The following is an 18,386-nucleotide window of genomic DNA, read 5'->3' on the forward strand; positions in this document are numbered from 1 at the left end:
ACCGGACATTCCCTAAAAAATTTTATCGATCTTTAAGATGGAAACTGTAGCTGCCATTATGATGTGCAATGTGATATTTTCAAATTACCGTAAGTCTCGAATTCCATCCATCCATCCATCTTCTTCCGCTTATCCGAGGTCGGTTCGCGGGGTCAACAGCTTAAGCAGGGAAACCCAGATTTCTCTCTCCCCAGCCACTTTGTCCACCTCTTCCCGGGGGATCCCAAGGCGTTCCCAGGCCATCCGGGAGAGATAGTCTTCCCAACGTGTCCTGGTCTTCGGCGTAGCCTCCTACCAGTCGGACGTGCTCGAAACACCTCCCTAGGGAGGCGTTCGGGTGGCATCCTGACCTGATGACCGAACCACCTCATCTGGCTTCTCTCGATGTGGAGTAGCAGCGGCTTCACTTTGAGCTCCCTCCGGATGGCAGAGCTTCTCTCCCTATCTCTAAGAGAGAGTCCTGCCACCCGGCGGAGGAAACTAATTTCAGCCGGTTGTACCCGTGATCTTGTCCTTTCGGTCATAACCCAAAGCTCATGACCATAGGCGAGGAAGAAGTCTTGAACTATACAAAGTATTTGAATGTTTGTAATCTGCGCTTTTAGCATGATATGTTAGTTAATATGGTAACCTACGTCACAGCAGCTCAGATGAGGCACCAAGCAGTGTGGGTGGGGAGCGTTTCCGACGAGTGTTTCCAGAGCAGCCGGCCTGAAATGTGGGTGTCAGGGACAGACACGGAACGACATTTTTACAACAAAGTTCTAAACCTTAGTGATACATCAGATATAACAGATCTAAGGTGGGGATTTTTTTCCCTTCGCTTTCATAGTTCGCTGTGTTTGTTGCATTTTTGTTGCGTTTCGAGTGATTGTAAAATATTTAGATCGAGAGGGGGTGTGGCGTTCATATGTTAATATTCAGTGTTTTATCCTTCATAGTTAATATTGTAAATCCCGCATTCTTTATTTTTATGTAGATTCAGGGTGTCTCATTCTGTAAAAAAAAAAAAAAATCCACTCCGTTTTTTAAGGCGATCCGTCATAACATTTTTAGCATTCAATCGGACATTATTGTGAGTTTTTGTATTAATGTTCCTAAAAGTCAGATATACTTGGCCCCCATAAACATTTTTTTCTCTAAATTTGCCCTGACCTGCCTTAGACGCCCAGGATACCTGTGGTGGTGGGAGCGTGGTTATGGGCGTGGTCACCATGACATAATCAAATAATTTGTTATGATTTATTATATATCTTTAAAAAGGCTAAAAATTATACATACATTAAAAAACAAATCTGGTATTATTAATTAATATTAACATATGTAAATATATTTTTTGTATGGTTTTGCCACATTTTCAGTTGTTGCTTCTTATTGTATAGTGTATTTTGTGGAGATTTTTTTAAGAGTCTAGAGCAGGGGTAGGGAACCTACGGCTCTCAAGCCAGATGTGGCTCTTTTGATGACTGCATCTGGCTCTCAGATAAATCTTAGCTGACATTGCTTAACACGATAAGTAATGAATAATTCCACTGGTAATCAGTGTTAAAAATAACGTTCAAAATTAAAAACTTTCTAATGCGTTTTTATCCATCAATCCAAGAAGTCGCATTAATGGTAAGAAGTTTTTTTTATTTATTATTAGTTAGCTTCAGAATAACAATGTTATTAAAAAGAATAAGAAAATTATCCATCCATCCATTTTCTACCGCTTATTCCCTTGTGGGGTCGCGGGGGGCGCTGGCGCCTATCTCAGCTACAATCGGGCGGAAGGCGGGGTACACCCTGGACAAGTCGCCACCTCATCGCAGGGCCAACACAGATAGACAGACAACATTCACACTCACATTCACAGATTAGGGCCAATTTAGTGTTGCCAATCAACCTATACTCTAAAAATGTTAGTGTTACTTAAAAATGCACACATTTAGTTGTATTCATTGTTAAAAAATATTGGTAACACTTAAGTATGGGGAACACATTCTAAGTAACAAAGACTTAATTAAGACTTATTTGGACCCTAGGGGAACATATAATAATAATAATAATAATGGATTACATTTATATCGCGCTTTCCTATTGTTAGATACTCAAAGCGCTCACAAAGCAGTGAGAACCCATCATTCATTCACACCTGGTGGTGGTAAACTACATTTGTAGCCACAGCTGCCCTGGGGTAGACTGACGGAAGCGTGGCTGCCAGTTTGCACCTACAGCCCCTCCGACCACCACCAAACATTCACTCATCATTCATTCGCCGGTGTGAGCGGCACCGGGGGCAATGGTGAAGTGTCCTGCCCAAGGACACAACGGCAGCGATTTTGGATGTTAATAGGTGGGAAGCGAACCTGCAACCCTCAGGTTTCTGGCACGGCCGCTCTACCCACTACGCCATGCCGCCCCCAAATATATAAGGGTTAGGGTTACTAATAGGCAATAATTCTGAGGTTATTGAGGGAAGACTCTTAATTAATGACTTACTGCTTGTATAATAAGGCCATGCAGAATAAGGCCTTAATAAATACTTAATAATGACCAATTAAGAGCCAATATGTTACTAATTTGCATGTTAATAAGCAACTAATTAATGGTGACTATGTTCTCCATACTAAAGTGTTACCAAATATTATGTGGCTCTCACGAAAATACATTTTAAAATATTTGGCTTGCATGGCTCTCTCAGCCAAAAAGGTTCCCGACCCCTGGTCTAGAGACTTTAAATAATTTTTTGGAAAATTAAAAATAACTAGCAACAAATCTACCATTTTTTCTGTCCCTCGATGTCTCTGACGAAAGAGGAGAGTAACAGCAAGCATGATGTCACGCTTTCTCTTCTTAAAAGCTGCCACTGTCCTCATTACTATTTGCACATTTTGTAGATGGCTGTCTGCGGGTATATATTAAAATTATTTTCACGTTGCAGCCATGCTGACAACGCTCCAGACACAATGGCGTGTGTTTTGTTTACATCCGGTTTTGGTTGAGGCGTTTTCAGTGATCTAAAAAAACCTGTTGAACTTTTAAGATTGGCGATCAAATTTAAAATTATTATCCGACTTTATGCATTTTCTTCTGGGGGCTACATCATAAATTATTACTTTCATTTGTTTTCAAGTAAAAAAACAAAAAAAATTCTATACGTGGCGGTAATAAAAATCCTGTGGCATTGAGCCACACTCAATTCCATTAAGGGGAAACCTTGACCAAATCAGCAATTTTAAAAACAACTCACTTAACAGTTTGTACTAACATTTGATAGTCAGAGCAGTTCACCAAAATAGTATTCTTTTTGTATGTCTCTGGTGATCATAACAACCACAAGTGTCAATTAAACACAGTAAAACATTACTAACAACACCAAATAGTAGTGGAAAGTTGTAGTTATAATAAGCTACTAGCGCTAGCTGTTCTTCTATTTATTTTACCACATACAGTAGCTAGACATGCTGAAATGACCACAATCACCACTACTGTACAAGAGGCACACTCAGAAACCTGGGACTTTAGTGTGTGAAAATAGACAAAATCAAAGTAACTTAGTGCATGGAATCATAGCGTCTGACTCTCTGGGAAACAGTGCTCATAGCGTTTCGGCAGAGAATTGAACGTGACACACTTAACTGCAACAAAGAGGTGTTGTAAAAAAAAATTGGGAGCGCGTTGAAGTCGGAGAAGTTTATATTTCTAGGCCTGAGTCATTTCGGCGTTCAGTACAACATAATAAGTGTGTATACAACTCGCTCATAGAACGTACATCCCACCCTCGTGAGTGTCGTCTCAACATCTTGCAAAAAACCCTTAATTCCAGCTGCAATAACAAGCTCTGTCACTCTTTAGTCACCACTGTTCACTCGCGGCAAATGAAGCTAACAAGCGATTGATTTACCAGAGAACACCACCTCTGGTGTTTCGCCAGACAATTGCACAAACTCAAGCCTGATGCAGAACTATGACATATTCACAAGGGCATAGTTAGTCAGTCAGTCTATAATAGTGGTTCATATACAGTAAAATATCTTCTCTGCCTCTCGACACTAAATAAAGTAGTTAAAAATATGATAAATAATCTAATTAATCAACTTTATTTAGTGAAGTAAGAATGAAATGCCCATATTAAACAACAAATCAGTCCATCCATCCATCCATTTTCTACCGCTTGTCCCGTTCGGGGGGGTGATTGACATATAATTGATAAATGCATTTAATATAACATTACTTCACAGAAAAATGTGAAAACACGGAGAGAACAAAATTAGGGCAGGAATTTGATTCATGTGCGCATGTAAGCATTGTTTCAAGCCAGTTTAAACAAATGTTGCGGATGTCTGATTGAAGGATTAACTATCTTAAACACCAGTGTGTTGCATATAACAGAAGCCGGTGTGTGCTCATGTTGTTGACTAAAAGCTCAGGCAGCTTTTTCTTGAGGCAGCAGATATTCTTGGTGTTTAACTTAAGCTGTGGCAATGTTTGTCCTTCTGATGAAATAATAAGGTTGTATTACATAATATCTCAGGTATGAGGCATCACCTGCCTTCGTAGCAATACACTGTAACACTTTAATAGTGTTCGCTGAAGTTCAAGTTGCCAAACATGATATCTGGATTATTTTGTATTATTCTTGTACTCACGCACAACTGAGACCAAATAATTTTAATATCATATTAGATTTTGCAGGTGCACATAATATAATGTCGAAAGAGGGCCCAGTTCCTGCGCCAAATCAGCAGGTTAGCCACAAACAAACACTTGACTTCTTTGAGGAAGAACTTCAAATTTCACAGGAAGACAAAAACGCAGAAGCCTACACCTACACCTATACCAGTTTGATTTTGAAAGGAAAGCATTAAAAGGGACGGCGTTGCGCTGTTGGGAGAGTGGCCGTGCGCAACCCGAGGGTCCCTGGTTCAATCCCCACCTAGTACCAACCTCGTCATGTCCGTTGTGTCCTGAGCAAGACACTTTTCCCTTGCTCCTGATGGGTGCGGGTTAGCGCCTTGCATGGCAGCTCCCTCCATCAATGTGTGTGTGAATGGGTGAATGTGGAAGTAGTGTCAAAGCGCTTTGAGTACCTTGAAGGTAGAAAAGCGCTATACAAGTACAACCCATTTACCATTTACCAAAAGAGTTGTTTGATATTGATTATGATAAGAGTATATATTTTTCTCTGTCGATTCTTCAGCATATCATTGTTGTCTACTCTACCATGGGTTTTAATTATGGCAATGTCATTTAACTATTAGATGACATCTGCATTTCATTTGGGGGTGGTGAGGTGGAGTGTACTTTAGAGATGTTACTGCCATCTAGAAGTAACATTTCATGCAAACAGCAGCACAAACAATCATGGAAGCAATGTCTGTAAAATAATGGAGGTCAGATGGCTTTTGTGTTGAGACAAATAACAGAAGAGTGGAGAAGGTTTTCTAATGCTACGTGTGATGATGGATTCTTTCTAGCGTTGTTGCGCTCCACTTACTATAATATGCTATATCGCTGATTACAGCCAACGCAGATTGAGGTTGTCGTTGTGCTAGAAGCTGTTGTGCATACTGTAAGTATAGGCATTATAGGGCAATTTGATTAAAAACGGTAAAGACTTTGGAGTTAACCACAAATGAAATGTAAAAATAACAAAAAAAAAATGGACAAACAACTTAAAAGGTACTGTTTGCAACTTTCTCACTAACATTTTTCAGAGCAAAAAATAGAACAACACCAACATGTACCAAGCAGCACGGTGAAACAGGGGTTAGTGCGGGTGCCTCATAATACAAATGTCCTGGGTTCGATCCTGGGCTTGGGATCTTTCTGTGTGGAGTTTGCATGTTCTCCCCGTGACTGCGTGGGTTCCCTCCGGTTCCCGCGGCTTTTTCCCACCTCCAAACACATGCACCTGGAGATAGGTTGATTGGCAACACTAAATTGGCCCTTATGTGTGAGTGTGAATGTTATTTGTCTATGGATGGATGGATGGACCAACACGTACAAAAGAGAAGCAACAAACAATTTGCAGTCATGTTGTTATGATAGAATATGCATTTAAAGACAGCCAACGCTAGCTATCCAAATCGCTATTATGAGCTAACAACAACTAAAGCTAATGCTAGTGCATGTTCCGTACAAGGACGGATATGCTGTGTAAAATACATTGGAAAGCTGGTGCCCTTTTGGCATTTGTGTACCGTATTTTCCGGAATATAGGGCGCACGGAATTATAAGGTGCACTGCCAATGAGCGGGTCTAGTCAGGTCTATTTTCTTACAAAAGTCGCACCGGATTATAAGGCGCAATAAAGAGGTCATATTATTATTTTTTTCTATATTTAAAACATTTCCTTGTGGTCTACATAACATGTAATGGTGGTTATTTGGTCAAAATGTTGCATGGATTATGTTTTACAGATCATCTTTTGGCCGCTCTTTGACAGTCGCTTCAGGATGCGCTGCTTTGTGGGCAGTCTTATTTACGTGGCTCACCTTTGGCAGCGTCTTGTCTCCGTCATCTTTGTTGTACCGGTGTAGCGTGCAAGGATGGGAGTGGGAGAAGTGTCAAAAGATTGTGTTAACTGTTTTAATGACATTTAGACTTTACTCAAATCAATAACGGAGCAGCAGCTCCTCATTCGTGGCTCACTAGTGCAACAACAACGAAATGTGTCCTGTAAAAAAAACATCCGACCGGAACTCTCTAATAACCAAAGTTCCTTGGGTGAATAATATAAACTCACTACACTGGTATACGAGTTTACTGACTGATATAAGTAAGAACTTTACACTACTTTGTATTAGAAATGGCAACATCGAAGGATGAATGTCCCATAACAAGAAGATAGAGGAAAAAGAAGAAGCTTATCGACTACGGCGTCGGTACAGACTACGAAGGTGGACGCGAGCGAATTTTCAGGACTTATACAGATCAGTAGGTACCAGAAGGTAAGAAAAGTTGCTTCTGCACAATATAGCGAAACAAAATGCCAGATATGTATTACCATATACAACACCATAATAATAAGCACCGTACAATCCATCAGTGCGGCTTCAAAACTTACCAAAGTCACACTAAAACATTTTGATAGATTTTTGAGCGCCGTGTGTCATGTTCTATATTTTCAATGGAACATATAAAATGTTGGTGTTGTTTACTCGAGTCATATTGCAGTCTACACGTCTCTCTTATGTGTGGCTGCCATCCACTGGTCACAATTATCATTTCACCATCATCCAAATATACAAACCCAGTTTGCATATGAGTTGGGAATTTGTGTTTGATGTAAATATAAACTGAATACAATGATTTGCAAATCATTTTCGACCCATATTCAGGTTAATATGCTACAAAGACAACATATTTGATGTTTAAACTGATAAACATTTTTTTGTTTGCGAATAATCATTAACTTTACAATTTGATGCCAGCAACACGTGACAAAGAAGTTGGGAAAGGTGGCAACAAATACTGATAAAGTTGAGGAATGATCATCAAACACTTATATGGAACATCCCACAGGTGTGCAGGCTAATTGTGAACAGGTGGGTGTCATGATTGGGTATAAAAGTAGCTTCCATGAAATACTCGATAATTCACAAACAAGGATGGGGCGAGGGTCACCACTTTGTAAGCAAATTGTTGAACAGTTTTAAAACAACATTTCTCAACGAGCTATTGCAAGGAATTTAGGGATTTTACTATCTACGGTCCAAAAAATCATCAAAATATTCTGAGAATTTGGAGAAATCACTGCACGTAAGCGATGATATTATGGACCTTTGATCCCTCAGGCGGTACTGCATCAAAAACCGACATCAGTGTGTAAAGGATATCACCACATTGGCCCAGGAACACTTCATAAAACCACTGTCATTAACTACAGTTGGTCACTATATCTGTAAGTGCAAGTTAAAACTCTACTATGCAAAGCAAAACCCATTTATCAACAACACCCAGAAATTCCACCGGCTTTGCTGGGCCCGAGATCATCTAAGATGGAGTGATGTAAAGTGGAAAAGTGTTCTGTGGTCTGACGAGTCCACATTTCAAATTATATTTGGAAACTGTGGACGTGATGTCCTCCGGAACAAAGAGGAAAATAACCATCCGGATTGTTATAGGTGCAAAGTTTAAAAGCCAGCATCTGTAATGGTGTGGGGTTGTATTAGTGCCCAAGGCATGGGTAACTTACACATCTGTGAAGGCACCCTTAATGCTGAATGGTCCACACAGGTTTTGGAGCAACATATGTTGTCATCAAGCAACGTTATCATGGACGCCCCTGCTTATTTCAGCAAGACAATGCCAAGCCACATGTTACAACAGCGTGGTTTCTTAGTAAAAGAGTGCGGATACTTTCCTGGCCTCCCATCGAAAATGTGTGGCGCATTATCAATCAATCAATCAATGTTTACTTATACAGCCCTAAATCACTAGTGTCTCAAAGGGCTGCACAAACCACTACGACATCCTCGGTAATTATGAAGCGTAAAATACAACAGCGGAAACCCCGGACTGTTGAACGACTAAAGCTGTACATAAAACAAGAATGGGAAAGAATTCCACTTTCAAAGCTTTAACAATTAGTTTCCTCAGTTCCCAAATGTTTATTGAGTGTTGTCAAAAGAAAAGGTGATGTAATACAGTGGTGAACATACCCTTTCCCAACTACTTTGGCAGCTGTTGCAGCCATGAAAGTTAATTATTATTTGCAAAAAAAAATAAAGTTTATGAGTTTGAACATCAAATATCTTATCCTTGTAGTGCATTCAACTGAATATGGGTTGAAAAGGATTTGCAAATCATTGTATTCCATTCATATTTACATCTAACACACTTTCCCAACTCATATGGAAACAGGGTTTGTAATAGCTTTGAGGTCGGTAGGCACAACCAAAATTATTCCGTACATTAGGCACACCAAGTTATAAGGCGCACTGTTGTGTTTTGATAATATTAAAGGATTTTAAGTTTGCCTTATATTTTGAAATATACGGTAAATGTTGCAAACAGCCCCTTTAATATTTTGCATGTATATTACTCTTCTTTTGTTGCGTGCACACAAAATTGATCATTTTGAGGCTTTCCAAACTGAGGTGTTGTGCAATTATGCTGGCGGTTCAAATTCTGAAGTTTTTTGCATGTTTTCCCCCCAAACATCTTGGCTAAATTCCACTATAGTGGCATTCCACTTCGGAGGTTCCACTCTATACAGGTAGAAGATCATCTCTTTTTAAGGTGTGTCTTGTTGCGGCTGTCCCAAAGCGAAACTACTGAAAAATGTCACTATATTTTGACAGGAGCTCAGAAAGAGGAGATGGAAACACCCTGTTCCACACATACTGTAAATGGAGGCGGATTGAGAGAAAGTTTGAGCAATTGAGTGAAAGATTAGTGGGCGGGCAAAAAGGCAGAGCCTCCTCAAAGCGGGAGCAGAAATCATGACAGTTTTCATGGACGCAGCATGGATAGTGGCATAGCTCACATTTTATGTCCTGTGGAAGGTTTGACTGGACGGGTTGAGGCAGAATGGAGTGCACTTCTTAGCTGCAACCAGCAGAGGCGCTTTAGATTCTTTCTGAACTAGTTTTCTGTTTGTAGGGGAAAGATAATCAGCTATGGACCTTAGGTTAAATCTTTGATTGTTAAAACTGTATTAAGAAAGTTAATATACCATATTTCATGCAGGAAATATGGTATATTTCCTGCATGAAAATATACAGGAAATATACCATATTTCCTGTATATTTAACGATATCTACAATTTCTGTAAATTAATTTGAATAAAATTAAATAAAATGCAGTCATTTAAAAAAAAAAAAACATAATAATTATTAGATATGAGATTCACATGCGCCAGGTCTGCACGGTTGTGGCCAAAATAAATATCGTAATTATTTCTATCAATATTGAAAGCACGATTATTAATCACTGTTATTCATTATGTTTGGTAAACTTAGTGTTTCCTTACTTCTTGTCACAATGGGGTCCCGAAGGTTGGTATTGGGGACATGCATGAATGTAACATAATTTAGTTATTTGGAATAAAATAGTCTATTAAAGGGCCTTAAAAAGGTAATCTCTATATTAAAATACATGTTTTAGAGTTTTGTGCATTATTAGTTAACACATTTTATCTTGTTCTCATTTAGGCTCTATTTTTCCTTTTTTTTTCGAGGGCATTAAAAACCGCCACGTTCTGCGAGTGGCCCGCTTGTCATCAATTGGACACCCCCGCTTGACCTCACCATTCATTTAATAATTTATAGAGTGAAACATGTCCAACATATGACAAAATACAAACATATTGTTTTATTTAGTGTAACAAGTGTACTCAGGGGGAGTCCGTCAATGTCCAATTACATCTCTGTGTTAACCTGGATTCATAAACATACGCGGAGGCAGGAGGTGCATGACTTTCAATGGGGAGGACGTCTCACTGTAAAAGTGTCTCCAGACTCTATTTAGCATGATGGTTAGCCGTTAGTCCTGCACGTGGGACTCCGGGGAGACAAGCAAAGCAGTGTGTTCTACAGGCGTCCACACCTGTTGCCAAAGGCCGCCTTAATGCCCAGGCTTACCTGGACTGAAGCCCGGGGCCCCTGATTGATTTTGATGGCGGAATGCAATGATTGGTGTTTACAGCTGTCAATCACAACACATCAAATTTGACAGTGTTAATCAATATCTACATGTATTTTCAACACTTTTTTGTGTTCTATTAGGCCCACACCAGATTGTGTTGAAAGAAAACTTTTGAAAGTCTAATGGGTCAACACTAGTGTAAATGATGGTAAAAACAACCAGAATAGTTCAATGTAACACCCATTAGGTGTTTGTTTGTTTGTTTGTTTGTTTGTTTGTTTGTTTGTTTGTTTGTTTGTTTTATAACAACAACGCTTCACAAGAACAACGCTTTCAGTGTATTTTATAACACCTAATAGAGTTGAAATAACACATTTTTTAACACTTTAAATGAGTAACACTACACTAAGTGTTAAAAGTAATGTAAAAAATCTTTCAGCACTAAATTGCAGTAGTGTTAATTAAGTCATTACAGAAAATGCAGTACAATGTCAACTTTATTCGCACACTTTACAGTTACATTCACCATCAAAGCCAGGTATGGCAACTCGGTACAACATGTATTTTTTCATTCAAGTTGAATCAGAAGCACTCAAAACTTCCCCTTCTCCCCCGTTGGCATGAGGACAACTTGTAGCGGCTCAAAGCAGTTTGCGTGGGGGCAAGGTGCACTGAAATTCACCCAGCTGCACTTTGTGTTTCTTTAATGTGGTGATGCGAATTTGCAGAGGGCTGTTAAAAGATACAGTAACAATGTCTCAATGGATGGAGGACATTTTGTATTTTTATATACACGAGACAATTGAAGTGATTTGAACTTTAAATATGCTAACATCGTTTCTGTATGGCTGCTGTAGTAGAGCATACATGAGAGTGGTGGTGCGTGGGTGCAGTGATCTGTGTGGCAACAAACAGCGGAGAGTTATATTTTATCTTTCATTGTTATTAATGCACACATATCGGGACAATATCAATGTGGAAGGTGTGCGTTTATTAGAAAAATAGAATGAATTTTAAGGCAAGCAGAGGAATACGCTTTGAGTGTGTTTAATCCGATTACTCAGTGAGTCGAACAAAGTCATCGATAGATTACTCGATCACTAGAATAATAGATAGCTGCAGCCCTAGTTGTAACTGCACTTGAGAATAAAAACAACTTAAACCAACTTACATATCTATTCTCAAAGAATGGATCTCTAAGTGCAGGAATACGTGTGATACCAGGGGCATCTATGGTCAGCACAGAAATGAGTGGAATTTTCGTGTAGGGAATGTGCAACCATGTAAAATATAAGCAGGACCAATAACTACAACAAATTACTTAACCTGTGCTTTTCAATCATGTTGGCCACCAAAGGGTTTTTAAGTTATTTTTGTGCTGTGTCATTTATAGTCTTTGATTTTTTGGTAATACTCTGTGATCATCTGTCCCAGTGGTTTGGATATTAGAGCATCTTTCAACATGTCATTTAAACATTCATTTGTCAATTTCAGCAACATGTCAAGTCAGCTTCTAGTAACAGTAAAAGTACTTACAAATTTGGTAGATTCACCTTTACTGTAAGTTCAATTACTTCCGTTTTCTCTAAATATTACTTTTGTATCAGATTCAGAAGATACGAAACATGACCAATAGGTTACTGGTTAGAAGGTCTGACTCAGGTGACCCAAGTGAAACAACATTGCACTATAAAAAAAAAACAGAAAGTAAATAGCCATGTTTGAATATTTACAATATCAAACTGTCACTGCAAATTTCATTAGATTACCGTAGCAAGACACTTTTAGCAAGTTGTAATTAGAATAGGCAGTGTTTGGATTGTAGACCCAAATAATGGACTTGGAAGAACTAGCTGTTAGTAACTTGTTTCCTCTTAATGTAATTGAATGTGGTGCTCGGGCAGGACATTTTTATTACCGCCACACGTGAAGACAAATTAAAGTAATATCATATTTTGTAGCTCCAAAAGAAATCACACAAATTCTGATGCTATTTTTAACTTGTATTACCAATGTTTAGACACAAAAAAAGACTCTAATCACTGAAATCCACGCTACCGAAACCGGATGGAAACCAAACGCACACCATTGTCTGGAACGTTGTCAGCATGTTTGCGATGTTGACGTCATTTTAATATATCGCAGATATACCCGGGGACAGCGATCTACAAAATGTGCAAATATATATATATATATATATATATATATATTTTTTTTTTTTTTTTTTTTTTTTTTTTTTTTTTTGTGCAAATATTAAAAGGGCAGTTGCGGCTTTTAAAGAGTGAAAGTCCAACTGGAGCAAGAGCGCAAAAAAAATGTGACTTATTGCTTGCTGCAGCTCGCCTTTTTCGTCAGGGACATCGAGGGACAGAGGTAGAGTCTTTAAACATGACTACATTTTATGATAACACTAGAAGAAGATGCTAGTCATTAAATGTCTCTAGACACTTCGAAAAAATCTCAACAAAGTACATTGTACAATAAGCAGTTATAATTGAAAATTTGACTAAATTAAAAAATATATACCGTATTTCCTTGAATTGCCGCAGGGCATATCGTATGCGCCTGCCTTGAATTACTGCCTGGTCAAACTCGCTTTGCAAAATAATTAGCGCATGCTTAGTATTACCGCCTGGTCAAACTCGTGACATCACGAGTGACACTTCCCCTGTCATCATTTTCAAAATGAAGGAGGCTGATTTCAATACCGGTAGTTTGAAATCGCATAAAGGGAAGATGATTAATAGCTATTCAGTAGGATTTAAGGTCCAAGCTTACATCACACTCAATTTTTTACTGCATGCCTTTGGTAAGTGCCGGAGTGAGAAGAGGTTTTAAAATAATTAGTGCATGCTTACTTTTACCGCATGCCTTTGGTAAGTGCAGGAGTGAAAAGAGGTTTTAAATTAATTAGCGCTCCGACAGCAATTCAAGGAAATACGGTATGTGTTAATACCAATTATAACAGATTTGTTTTTAAATGTATGTGTATTTTTTTAGCCTTTTTAAAGAATTATAGTATAATGTATCATCATTTCAGCCCTGCGATGAGCTGGAAACTTGTCCAGGGTGTACCCCACCTTCCTCCTGAATGCATACTCGAATAGGCTCCAGCACCCACGACCCCGAAAGGGACACGCGGTAGAAGATAGATGGATGGATGGTTATCATCATTGCAAATTACTCAATGACGTCATGGTGACCACGCCCCCACCGCCACAGGTATTTTGGCAGTCGAGGGGAAACCCGGAATTCTGTGCAAAAAAAAAAATGTAGACGTCTTTACTCTGCATACATGAAAATAATGACTGTTTACTGCCAAACCAGTTTTGATCTGTTCTCTACCAGCATGCCCAGCGCTGCAACTGCTAGACGTGCTCATGTACTGCTAATCAAAGCAGTCAGGCAAAAGTAGTTACCGGTAGTTTACGTTAGGTAGCTCTTACTACAAGAGCCAGCTAACGTAATAGTGGCTATAAAAAGACACATCATTTTCTTGCAAACAAACGATGCTCATTCTAACATTGGTATGACTATATTTGATTCAGAACCAGAAAAACACTTAATTCTAGGCCATTGAACTTAACATAACCTATAGCTTTAGCCGATCTATCTATCCATCACTCTTTATTTCTCTCTGTTTTTTCCGACTGCTCCGAACGGGAATCGAACCCACATCGTCTTTGTGAGAGACCATTGTCAGCCCCTTACTTGAAGTGTACTAACTTCTATTACACTCATACTGACTGCTTGTCGCGAAGGAGATGGTAAATGGTAAAAGGGTTATACTTGTATAGCGCTTTTCTACCTTCAAGGTACTCAAAGCGCTTTGACACTATTTCCACATTCACCCATTCACACACACATTCACACACTGATGGCGGGAGCTGCTATGCAAGGCCCTAACCGTGACCTATCAGGAGCAAGTGTGAAATGTCTTGCTCAAGGACAAGAAACATGGCAAAGTTGGTAAAAGGTGGGGATCAAACCAGGAACCCTCAGGTGGCTGGCACAGCCACTCGGCCAACCGTACCACGCAGTATTCATGAACAAAATTACTTTTTAAATTGTCATTTTTTGCCCTGTTGAATGAAATTATGATTTATTTTGTTTTCAAAGTGTTTTTTTGGGTGGGGTGGGTGTTGAGGTTGAAGTGGGGAAGGTTGTTATGGTTTGGGAGAGTGGGGGGGCAAAACTATCTCAGCCTCAGGGCATCCCTGAGGCCCTGCTGTCGCACTTCAATAACAACAGTGTGGTCTTTATCCATGCAGAGTACACTCTGTGGAAGTGAAAAGAGGCGATCGGCCGCAGCAGCCCTGGAACATGTTTGTTAATGTCAGCCGGCGAGGTGGTGAGTCTGGTCATGGAGCCCTGTGCCCATACACTCTGGCCTCTGGCGTGGGCGGTTGTTGCCACAAGAGTCTCAAGACGAACCACTGTTGCTTTTCTGCTGCCGCGACTGTAAAATTGCTCGATTTCATATGCTGCAAAGCCTGCTTTTTGAAATGTTCATTTTCAAATACCGTATATCCTTGAATTGCTGCCGGGCAAATAGTATGCGCCTGCCTTGAATTACTGCCAGGTCAAACCCGCTTCGCAAAATAATTAGCGCATGCTTAGTATTACCGCCGGGTCAAACTCGTGACGTCATGAGTGACACTTCCCCTGTGATCATTTTCAAAATGGAGGAGGCTGATTTGAATACCGGTAATTTGAAATCGCATATAGGGAAGAAGATTAAGAACTATTCAGTAGGAGTTAAGGTTCAAGCTATTGAATACCGGTATGCTGAAAAGAACAGCTGTGGAGAGGTGGAAACGACGGTCCGACAGACAGGCAGGGCACGCTGGAGCCCGGTCCAAAATGGCAGCAAGGAGGCGGCGGCGAGCGAGCGGAGAGGAGGAGCGGAAGAGCGACCTGGACTGAGGTTTTATTGAAAAAGAAACAAAGTCCAACTGCTCAAGCCGTGTCCTTCCTTGGTGATCCTGGGAACCCGCAAGACGACGGCTTGAAACCATAACAATTCCTGGCTTCGTGTGTCAAATATTAGTCATTAAATGACTCCCGCCTCCTGGTGGTAAAGGGCGCTAATGATCCTTCTTGCGACTACTCGGCTGGAGATAAAGGGACAATGAGTGACGTGAATTGTGCTGGGACGGATATGACGCGGCGGGTGCACAACGGACCTTTTAGGATGTAGCACCTATGCTGGCTATGTAAACAACCGGGCTGAAATAAAGCATGTTCCAGTCCTAAATACCCAGTGTATTATTTATACAATAACAGTTCCTGGTGGCAGCGGTGGGATAAAGAGATCACCCACGGAGTAGAACGGAAGGGGGAGTTGTCCAAGGTTAATGCTGTCATCGCCCCCGCACTTGAGGAGCCGAGCTAACTGATAGCAGCGGTCTGATAGCAGTTTTCTAAACTGGACTTTCAATCAAAGCAGGAGGTAATAAAGGAAGATCTCCATCGTGACAGAGAGACTTTTAAAACTGAAAAAAGATAAGGAAGACTTCTATAAACAAGTTATTGATGCTTTTGATCAGAAGGAGCTGGCATGGTAAGGTAAAGGTAAGACAATAATGACGTTTTTTTTATTAAATGTGCTTTTCATGATGGTATCCTTACATAACACTCAAATTTTTACTGCATGCCTTTGGTAAGTGCCGGAGTGAGAAGAGGTTTTAAAATAATTAGTGCATGCTTATTTTTACCGCATGCCTTTGGTAAGCACAGGAGTGAGAGGAGGTTTTGAATTAATTAGCGCCCCGGCGGCAATTCAAGGAAATACGATATCATTTAATCGTGGCAGCCTAAATACTATATTTTAATGTAAGATGGTATTAAATAGGGCAGCACGATGGAAGAGGGGTTAGTGCATCTGCCTCACAATACAAAGGTCCTGAGCAGTCCTGGGTTCAGTCCCGGGCTCGGGATCTTTCTGTGTGGAGTTTGCATGTTCTCCCCGTGACTGCGTGGGTTCCCTCCGTGTGCTCCGGCTTCCTCCCACCTCCAAAAACATGCTTCTGGGGATAGGTGGATTGGCAACACTAAATTGGCACAAGTGGGAATGTTGTCTGTCTATCTGTGTTGGCCCTGCGATGAGATGGTGACTTGTCCAGGGTGTACACCGCTTTCCGCCCGAATGCAGCTGAGATAGGCTCCGGCGACCCCGAAAGGGACAAGCGGTAGAAAATGGATGGATGGATGGTATTAAATAAAACAACGGTAGAAAAAGGAATGGATGGAATTATTGAATTTGGAATATTCTAAAATAACATTAAAATGTTTTATAAATACAACAATTAACTGATCTGTAATTTTCAACACAGTTATCACATATTTTTTATATAAAAATTATTTTATGATCAGTTTGATGGCCTGTGTTGAAGAGAAATTGCACAAAAGCTAGTGTGTGTGTTTGTGTGTGTGTGTGTGTGTGTGTGTCTGTGTTTGTGTCTGTGTGCTTGTAAGAGCTGATGGGAAGTATATCAAAAATGAATGAACAAGGTGGCACGCCAGTGGGAGTACACACGTCACCACGAGCACACTGAGACATTCTTTGACTCACTGTGTAAAAATTCTAGAAACATTGATTGTTTGTGTGGAAATATGTCTCAATTGTTGTCTTTGCATTATTTCCTCTGTTGTTTGTGATACCATGTCCGTGGGTGGGTGGTGGTGTGGGCCGCCATATGAGTTAGTGCGCGCGTGTGTGTGGGCTCAAAGGAAATGTGTGTAAAAACTGCCACGGAGATGAAATGTGAAACCTGTCAGCCATTTAGACCCCGTGTTAGAGAGATCAGGTCGGCCTGAGGTCGTGGGGTTCGTGGCTGCGTCCCTTCCGTATGGAACGCCTTCCGCCAGCATCAGCTCCTACCGTACAGTACGTGCTCCATGCCATCACAGCGCACTGTACACACACACACACGCATGAATACTGTATAATGGCCGCTACAGAGGCGACCGTGTGTCTCATCCGGCACCTGGAGGGTTAAAACTAGCTTCAGCTTCTCCCTCAGACACACACACACACACACACACACATACACACATACACACATGCACACACGCACGGACGCACTAGCCAACTGGTTTAAACCAGTTCTAAGGAAAAGTGCTTTGTGTGTCCCACTGAATCCTGGGAAGGGTCATGTCATGTGTGTCTTAGTGATGTAAGAGTATGTATTTTTGAAAAAAAAACTTAGTCAGCTGTTATTGTTGGATTGGTCCATAGGCTTGCTGTATTGTGACTCTTGTGAGTCCTGTAAGGGCCTCAGTGCGCTTTATCATTCGTGCACACCGCCATAATTCTAATTTATTTTTTTTTTAAAAAGAAGACGCTTGATGTCATGTATCGCTGGGCAGATTAAAGGCTTCAGCACCGTGGGTAGGTTGTGTTCTGTATGCATAAATATGATGAAGGACATGTCTGCGGTGAGTCTGCTTTGCCCAATAGAATCATACATGTGTACATCGCTGACTGCTGCTGACGACCTTTTCTGTGAACTTTGACCACAGGTTGTCTCATGCCGCATGCCATGTTGGTCGGCTTTTTAGTTCTACTCTTAAATTTAAATTGTTCTAGTCAAAACAAGACACATTGAGTAAAATGAAGAAAAAGGTCAACACAACTTTATCAAAAGATGATATTGTTTTATGTATGATTTAAAAATGATATTCCAGCAGTTCTGTTTCTCTGTGAATATACACGTTCAACGAAGATCTGGCATACATCCATATATGGACTGAAGATGTACATTATCGAGCCATGAGCATGTGACCTAATGTCTCCTTCAGCCTCGTTT

General features: G+C 40.3%; 1 protein-coding gene across 6 annotated transcripts in view; it reads left to right on the plus strand.

The window, feature by feature from the left end:
- LOC133568342 (transcriptional repressor p66-alpha-like) overlaps positions 1-18,386 on the plus strand; it is a 50,243-nt gene that overhangs the window by 7,645 nt on the left and 24,212 nt on the right. The window lies entirely within an intron of this gene.

This window comes from Nerophis ophidion, linkage group LG14 (assembly GCF_033978795.1).
Source record: "Nerophis ophidion isolate RoL-2023_Sa linkage group LG14, RoL_Noph_v1.0, whole genome shotgun sequence".
NCBI lineage: Eukaryota > Metazoa > Chordata > Actinopteri > Syngnathiformes > Syngnathidae > Nerophis > Nerophis ophidion.